Source organism: Mirounga angustirostris, unplaced genomic scaffold (genome assembly GCF_029215605.1).
Source record: "Mirounga angustirostris isolate CCGP_5_RB_7025 unplaced genomic scaffold, mMirAng1.0.hap1 SCAF_3, whole genome shotgun sequence".
Lineage (NCBI taxonomy): Eukaryota > Metazoa > Chordata > Mammalia > Carnivora > Phocidae > Mirounga > Mirounga angustirostris.
Window position 1 is genome coordinate 9117193 of NW_026991711.1, and position 7365 is coordinate 9124557.

The window sequence follows — 7365 nt, forward strand, 5'->3', positions numbered from 1 at the left end:
TGGAACTTTTGTCTTATTTGCTATGCAACTGAGAAAGTACTCTTAATTTTGCAGAGCAGTGTCTTTAAGAAAGGAAAACAACAGTTTACTGTGGTAAATTTAGTCAGTTTTATAGAATGTATGCATTCATTCCCCGAATCTTTTAATCTTGCGGGATAGGAAGATACATTTTCAAATATGGGGACTCTGAACATTGTTTTTGGGATGAAGTAGCTTTCATTCAAGAAATGTTTCCTGAAGGCTTGTTATAGGCAAAGCCTGATTAGGTTTGTGAAGATGAGTAAATACTTAAGAGCTTAAATATAATGGAGGAACTTGATGTCTAGACTTCTCTCTGATTAAGGGGAGAAAGAAGTAAGAACTAAACCGTGGGACTAACATCTGTGCTGTATCTAGGCAGAGTTAGGGTACTTACTTTTGGCTTGGAAAGTTCAGTTAATACCTGGACTGGACTTGAGTAGTATTGAGTTATATATTAAAAACATAGTGTCTGTATTTCCTACAAAGGGCACAAAATGTGATGGGGCTGATATATAAGTTTGTAGTAAAGAGTCGTTTTCTATAGTAAGATATTAACTCTTTTTCCTGGCTTCTTTACTACTCTAATATTAGGCCCTTCAGACAACCTCAGGGTGGCCTGAGCAGCTTATAGATTTTTGAGGTCCCTCATTCTTCTTTCTCTGATGGAGTCAATGGATTTTAATTATTTGTTAATTTTTCTAAATAGTGCATAAAGAACAGAAGCCTAGATAACAATGTCCAAATTGTTTTATATTATGGAATGAAACTATGAAATCAAATTTTCTATATCAGTGTATAATAATTACTTTTTGACTAAATTTCTCAAGGCCTAAATTTTTAAAAATTGTATATGTTTAATCATTGGTTAACATTCATAACTTTAAAACACTACTGATGTCAAAATATAAACATGTAAAAAACATCCAGAGCTGACAAATACAATCATAGTGTATAAACAAATATAAATCCATTGGGAAATATTAATACTGTAAATCAGAAGTAAAACTAATGGGAAAATGAAAAGGAAAACTTATTTTAGAGCAGACTATAATATAAAAGTACAATGAAGAAATAAATTTAAAAGGTTACTAGCCAGGTTATATAGTTATAATATTCAAGTTTGCAAATTAAAGTATAGGCATGATATAGATGACCAAAGATACTATAACAAATATAGAGATAATGTAGGTCATTTAAAATTGATTTTTTTCCCTGAGTGGCCTGTAAGAAACTTCCTGATTGATGAAAAGGCTTGTCTTTTGAGAACTGTGTACCTAGTCAGGGGTGGGGAACACATAACTCCCAGAGAGAGATCAGGGATCTGTGTAAGGCCGAAATGAACATTGGTGAAAAGGTTCCAGCTTTTCACAAATTTGCCATTGCAGGAAAAATGAGCATCCCCTTCGAGCTTGAGATTATGGTCAAAGAGCTGTCCTGGCATCTCTGGTAGGCGCCCCTGATTAATGGCACAACCACTACCTAGACCAGTAGTTCTCAGCTAGTGATTTTGCCCCCTGAGGGACATTTGACAGCCTCTGGAAACTTGGTTGGCACAGGGGGCGGCAGTGCTACTGGCATCTGATAGGTGGTAGAGGACAGGGATGCCGCCAACAGTCTGTAATGCACGGGACCGCCTGCCTGTTATAACAAGTATCTGATGCAAAATGTCAGTAGCGTCCAGGTTGAGAACCTTGTCCTAGACAAACCTTAGCCGTGGGACCATCTTGAAATCCTTTCTCCCTCACCATTAGCTTTTCTACCGCCTTCCAAATCCATTTGCTTCCTTTCGTTGCCAAGCCCTGGGTTTTCAGTCTCAAAGTCTGATCTTATCCCCTCTTCTGTTTACACTGCCATCACTCTGATGTAGGCCTTTATCAATTCTCATCTGCATAATTGCAGTAACCTAACTGATTTTCCTATTTTGTGGTCTCCTTGCTTCCACAAACCAATTCGACACCCTCAACTCAAAAACCGCTGACGGATCTCCAAAAGTGGCTAATATTAAGTCTTCAGGTCAAGGCTGTCCACAATAGGCTGGATCAACTTTTTAGCGCATCTCCCCATACTCTGAACGTGTACAGCACAGTACGCCGGTTAACCTGGACTGTACGAAGTTTTGGAACAAAGTCTGCCTCCTCTTCCTGAAACTTTCTTGTTGGTCTTTGTTACCAAATCCACCTCATCCTTTAAGACCCTTAAATTATTTTTCCCTCTTTACAGCTTTTTTTGAATTACCGCAACCAAGTATCCCTCCTTGGAACCCATATAGTATTTTCCTCTCTTTGTTGTGAGTCACACTCTGCCTTCTTAGTACATTATTGGCATATTTGTGCCATATCATATATTAAATCCTCCCATGTCAGGGAATGGTTTTTACTGATCTTTGTATCCATAGAGCACTTTTTAATTAGTTGTTCAGTTCATTATTCAGTATTTGTTGTATTGAACTAAGATATTTAGAGGGAGAATTTTTAACCATTATGAGCAATCTCTGGTTTTATATTGCTATTTTATACGCCTATTATTGGGACTTTTTCCTGATACATTAAAAAAAGCCTAGTTCACAATGTCCAAAAAGTGTAAAGAATGTAACATTCATAGACATAATAGATTTTTTAAAAACTTAGAATTTTGGGGGGCGCCTGGGTGGCTCAGTCGGTTAAACGTCTGCCTTCGGCTCAGGTCATGATCCCGGGGTCCTGGAATTGAGCCCCACGTCTGGCTCTCTGCTCAGTGGAAAGCCTGCTTCTCCCTCTGCCTGCCGCTCCCCCTGCTTCTCTCTCTCTCTCTCTCTCTCTCTCTCTCTCTTAAATAAATAAATAAATAAAATCTTTAAAAGAAAACTTAGAATGTTTTGGAGTGTTCTCTTATAGTGTCTGTATTACTGTTAGTGATGGGGTTTCTCTTGTGTTCATTATTTTTTTATTGTCTTCATAATTTTTAAAAAATAAATCCAGCTTAGCACTTACTTTTATGCAGCTTACTTGAGATTGACATGGGAAGAGGTTTCTTGTGTAAAGAACAGAGGTGTCTACACTGAGAACTAGGTGATTGTACCTTTTTAATAGGCAAGTACATAGGTAACAAACAGGCAAAGCCCTAACGGGGGATACTTTTTACCTCTACGTTCTTCCCCTTCAGCAGGAGTGGTACACAGAAGGTCCTTTTCAGTTCTTACAAAGCTGGTCTGTGGTACAAAATCAGGCATTCAGTGCCATAAAGCTCTGAAAGATCTAAGGAGCTATGAAGCGTTAAAACATTGAATACAGTAGTTAACATTAAATGTATTCGAGAATGCCTGCTACCAGGCAAGATAAATTGAGTATTTTGCCAGCTGCATTAAATTCTATAGAAAAACCCAGCAGAATAAAATCACCCTGATTGTGTATGTGGATGGGGCCTCAGAGAGGAGGGTATACTTTATCCTAGAAAAATCCGGAGGGGGACGCCTGGGTGGCTCAGTTGGTTGGGCGACTGCCTTCGGCTCAGGTCATGATCCTGGAGTCCCGGGATCGAGTCCCACATCGGGCTCCCGGCTCGGCGGGGAGTCTGCTTCTCTCTCTGACCCTCCCCCCCTCATGCTCTCTCTCTCTCATTCTCTCTCTCAAATAAATAAATAAAATCTTTAAAAAAAAAAAAGAAAGAAAGAAAAATCCGGAGGAATTGCTGAAGTTTCTTCAAGAACTAGTGAATGCCTGCCCTGCATTCTGGAGGGCTATCCTTTGCAAAGACAAACCCCAAGATCATAGTTAAACCTAAGTAAAGATTGTAAATACCTGTAGGCTATAGTCTGGTAGACTGAAAGACTATAAACTCTGAGGCTTAGGATGTGTCACTGAGCTCATTATTTCCAATACCCCAGGAAGATAAGAGCTCAATAAATCTTTCTTTCACTCAGTTATACTTAATATGACAGAAGAGACCTGAAGAGTTAACTCCATTGAAAAGAATATACTTCTTTCCTCAACCCACCTTGAATAAGTGAAGACAGAGAATTAATCTTTAAAGAGAAAATACTCTAAATCCAAGGTAGTGTTAACACTTTTCATTAATAATCTAGACTGTCTTGTGTTTGGACTGTAAACTTATACACCTACTCTCTAGACTTTGAGGGAAAGTGAGCAGTACTTAAAGCTGGCTCTACTCCATGCTGATTCTGACATCAGGAAGCCTCCCAGTAACTGTTCCTTGGAATCACCAGAGACAGGGCGAAAAGGAATTCACCAGGAGACCATTCCAAAATCTAACTTTGGTTTTCAGCATAACAGTAGATTGCTAAGGAACATTGCTAACAGACCCCTCTAGCTAAAAGAATAAAATAAGACATCCTATTAAAAAAAAAAAATCAGGCAGGCCCATAAGAGACAAGCTATCATGTCCTACCTAGTGACGATGAGACATACTAAAACATCATTTGGTATTTACCTGAAATTTAAACTGGGGCATTTAGTTTCATTTTTTGTTTTGTTTTTACTAAATCTGGCAAAACTACATATTTTCCTAATCACAAGCATAAAATACAGTATTCCTGGTGGGTTATGTCTAATTCAAATTTGTTCTGCATTTTTTGAATTACAGGGTAGTAATAATCCAAGGGATTGTTTATAGAATTATTTTCTTTTTGTGAAATTAATAAAGGATTATTTAAAAATTTTAAATTAAAAAAACTAAAGCAGCATACATGTCAAACCAATGAATTTTCATTATTGCTAAAGTAAGTTGACATGAGCTCAGTTGAATACCCACTATGACACGTACCTCCCTTTACTTAGGCCCAGAGCAGGCCCTGCTGCACTTGATCAAGACACTGAGCAGTGCTGGAAATTTTTTTCTGGCAGAGCATTGCATGTGGTTATGAGATGGGCATACCATCTTTTTGTGTTTTGGGGCATCCAAAATCGAAGACTTCAGAATGAGACATCAATCTATCTCACATATTACATAAAAATGTCAAAGCAATTTTATTTCTTTAAAAAAGCAGTGCAAAATAGACTGGAAGATAATACATTTTGGACATTGTGGGAACTTGTAGAGTCCTGGACTCAAAATGATTGGATGGCAATCTTTTTTATAATTTTCCTAGGGATTATTGTTGAGATCATACTCATAAAGATCTGTACATCCTTTACTAAGAAGCCTGCACTTCCAGAAAAGGGTAGTTCAAGTGCCCAGGAGGTAAGAACAAATGGTTGATTTCTTTCTCTCCTATTTTTTAAAATCATACATAAGAATAACATAAAACTGTAGAACTCTGATATTTGGATTACTCCTCTAACATTTGTTTATTAATCTCCCTTGAAATAGAAGGAAGACAGTTGCCTGAAAAGCATGCAATTTGGTAAATATTATATAAGTTCATATTTTAATATAAAACTTGTTCAACCTGAGCCTCTCCTATTGGTGCTCTGACCTTTTTTTTTAATTCCCACTTATCTCTAGATAACTGTCCAATTCCTTCATCTTCAGAAGAAAGGTAAGTGATATATTTTGAAATTAAATGAAACAGGTTGGTTTTGTGCTATTTAAAATTGCATTTATGTCTGAATTACAGAAAAGGATTTTCCATATGTATAGAGGACCATAGCTACTTGACATAATTCAATCTAACATTGATTTTATTTTATTTTTTCATTTTTAAAAAATTTAAATTAATTTAGCCAACATATAGTATATCATTAGTTTCAGATGTAGAGTTCAGTTAATCATCAGTTGCATCTAACATTGATTTTAATGGTTGCTCTGTTCCAAGCTGTGTTAATGTCTTTCATGTACTATAAAAATTATCTTTCCAAGTAGGTAGTATTATTGCTGTTTTACAAATGAGGAAAGTTTACTGAGGTTTAATAACTTGCTTCCCTATCCAACCTCTCTCTCCAGTACACATGAATAAGTTGTAACACCAGTTCTGATAACTCAGTTGAAAAAAATATCATTTAGCACCTACCTACTGTGAACCAAGCAAACTCTGAGCTAGGTATTGCAAGAGTGACATTCTGTTTATATAGTCAGAATCCATCAGCATCCCGAAGATATACCAGTGCTAGGGATTAAATATGACATCACTACTCTTGTTGCTATTAGTATTTTAATTGCTCATATCAAAATCTGTTCAAGAATCACTAGGTATCTATTCTACAATGGACATTGTGTTTGATATTGGGATACAAACAATAAAACAGTCTGTTCTCTAGAAGCTTACATTCTTGTGGAGGAGATATATACATAAAGGATGATTGCCTTGCCATATGATAACACAGTGATAGAAGCATTAGGAAAACATTTAGGAGATACCTAAGTCAGCATAGGGTGTTGGGGATGGCTTCATGAATAACGTTGTGCTGGAGCTGAATTTTAAAGGAAGAGTGAAAATGAGTCAGAAAAAGACAGCAGGTTAGGAGGATAAGGAGGGCATTCCAGGACATGAGTAGAGGCAAGGAAATAAGAAACAGTAGGGTATATGCAATAAACTATGACTACTGTTAAGGAAGAGATATGGCTCCTATGGTGGGCAACATATTATAGTGAAAAAACACAAATTTGAATTTAAAAAAGTCTAGGTTTATGTCATAGTTCTGCCTCTTAATAACAGTATAGCCTTAGGCTTAAACTCACCGATACTCCATTTCCTTACTTTCAAAATAGCAGTTAGAAGAATTACCTCTTAGGAAATCATGAAGATTTTGCTAAAATGATATGTGTAACAAAGCAAAAATACTTTGCCCTGGCACCAGAATTATTTTTGAGGGCAGAACCATATTTGGGAGAGCATCTTAAATTATTTTGAAGTGAAACTGCTTGAATTATTGGTGGAAGCCCAGGCATCACACTGGTCAAAGTGCATCACATCAGAGACTGAGTGAATTCTGTCTTATGAGGTGGGAGAGAAGAGAAAGGTGGAGGGATGGGCAGAGAGGAGGGAGGAGCAGGGGAAAAGACCTGAGGCTCGGTACTGAATGGCATTAAAGGACATCAAAGGATGAGATCACCACTCATTATCTGAAATCAGGGAGAGTCTTGCTGGCCAGGTATGGTCTCAGTGAGCAAAGCAAACTGCTCCATCGGACATTGATCCAGTTTTGGGGAATGGCTTGTTTCAGGGTTGACATCAGCCTTAGAAGTATGTTGGGAAAGCCTGCCACCATTATATGACTTTGAAAGCTTAGAGCTGTCACTGACTGGTTGGTTTCAGAAGCGTATTTCCTAAAGGGTGTTATCATAGATAAAAATGTTTAAAAACAGAATTGGTATTTATTTGGTACCATCACCTTAGGACTGTACTATGACTATATTCCATTGAGTGGTTTAACGGATTTACAACTACTTCTGGTATTTACTTGTTACCAT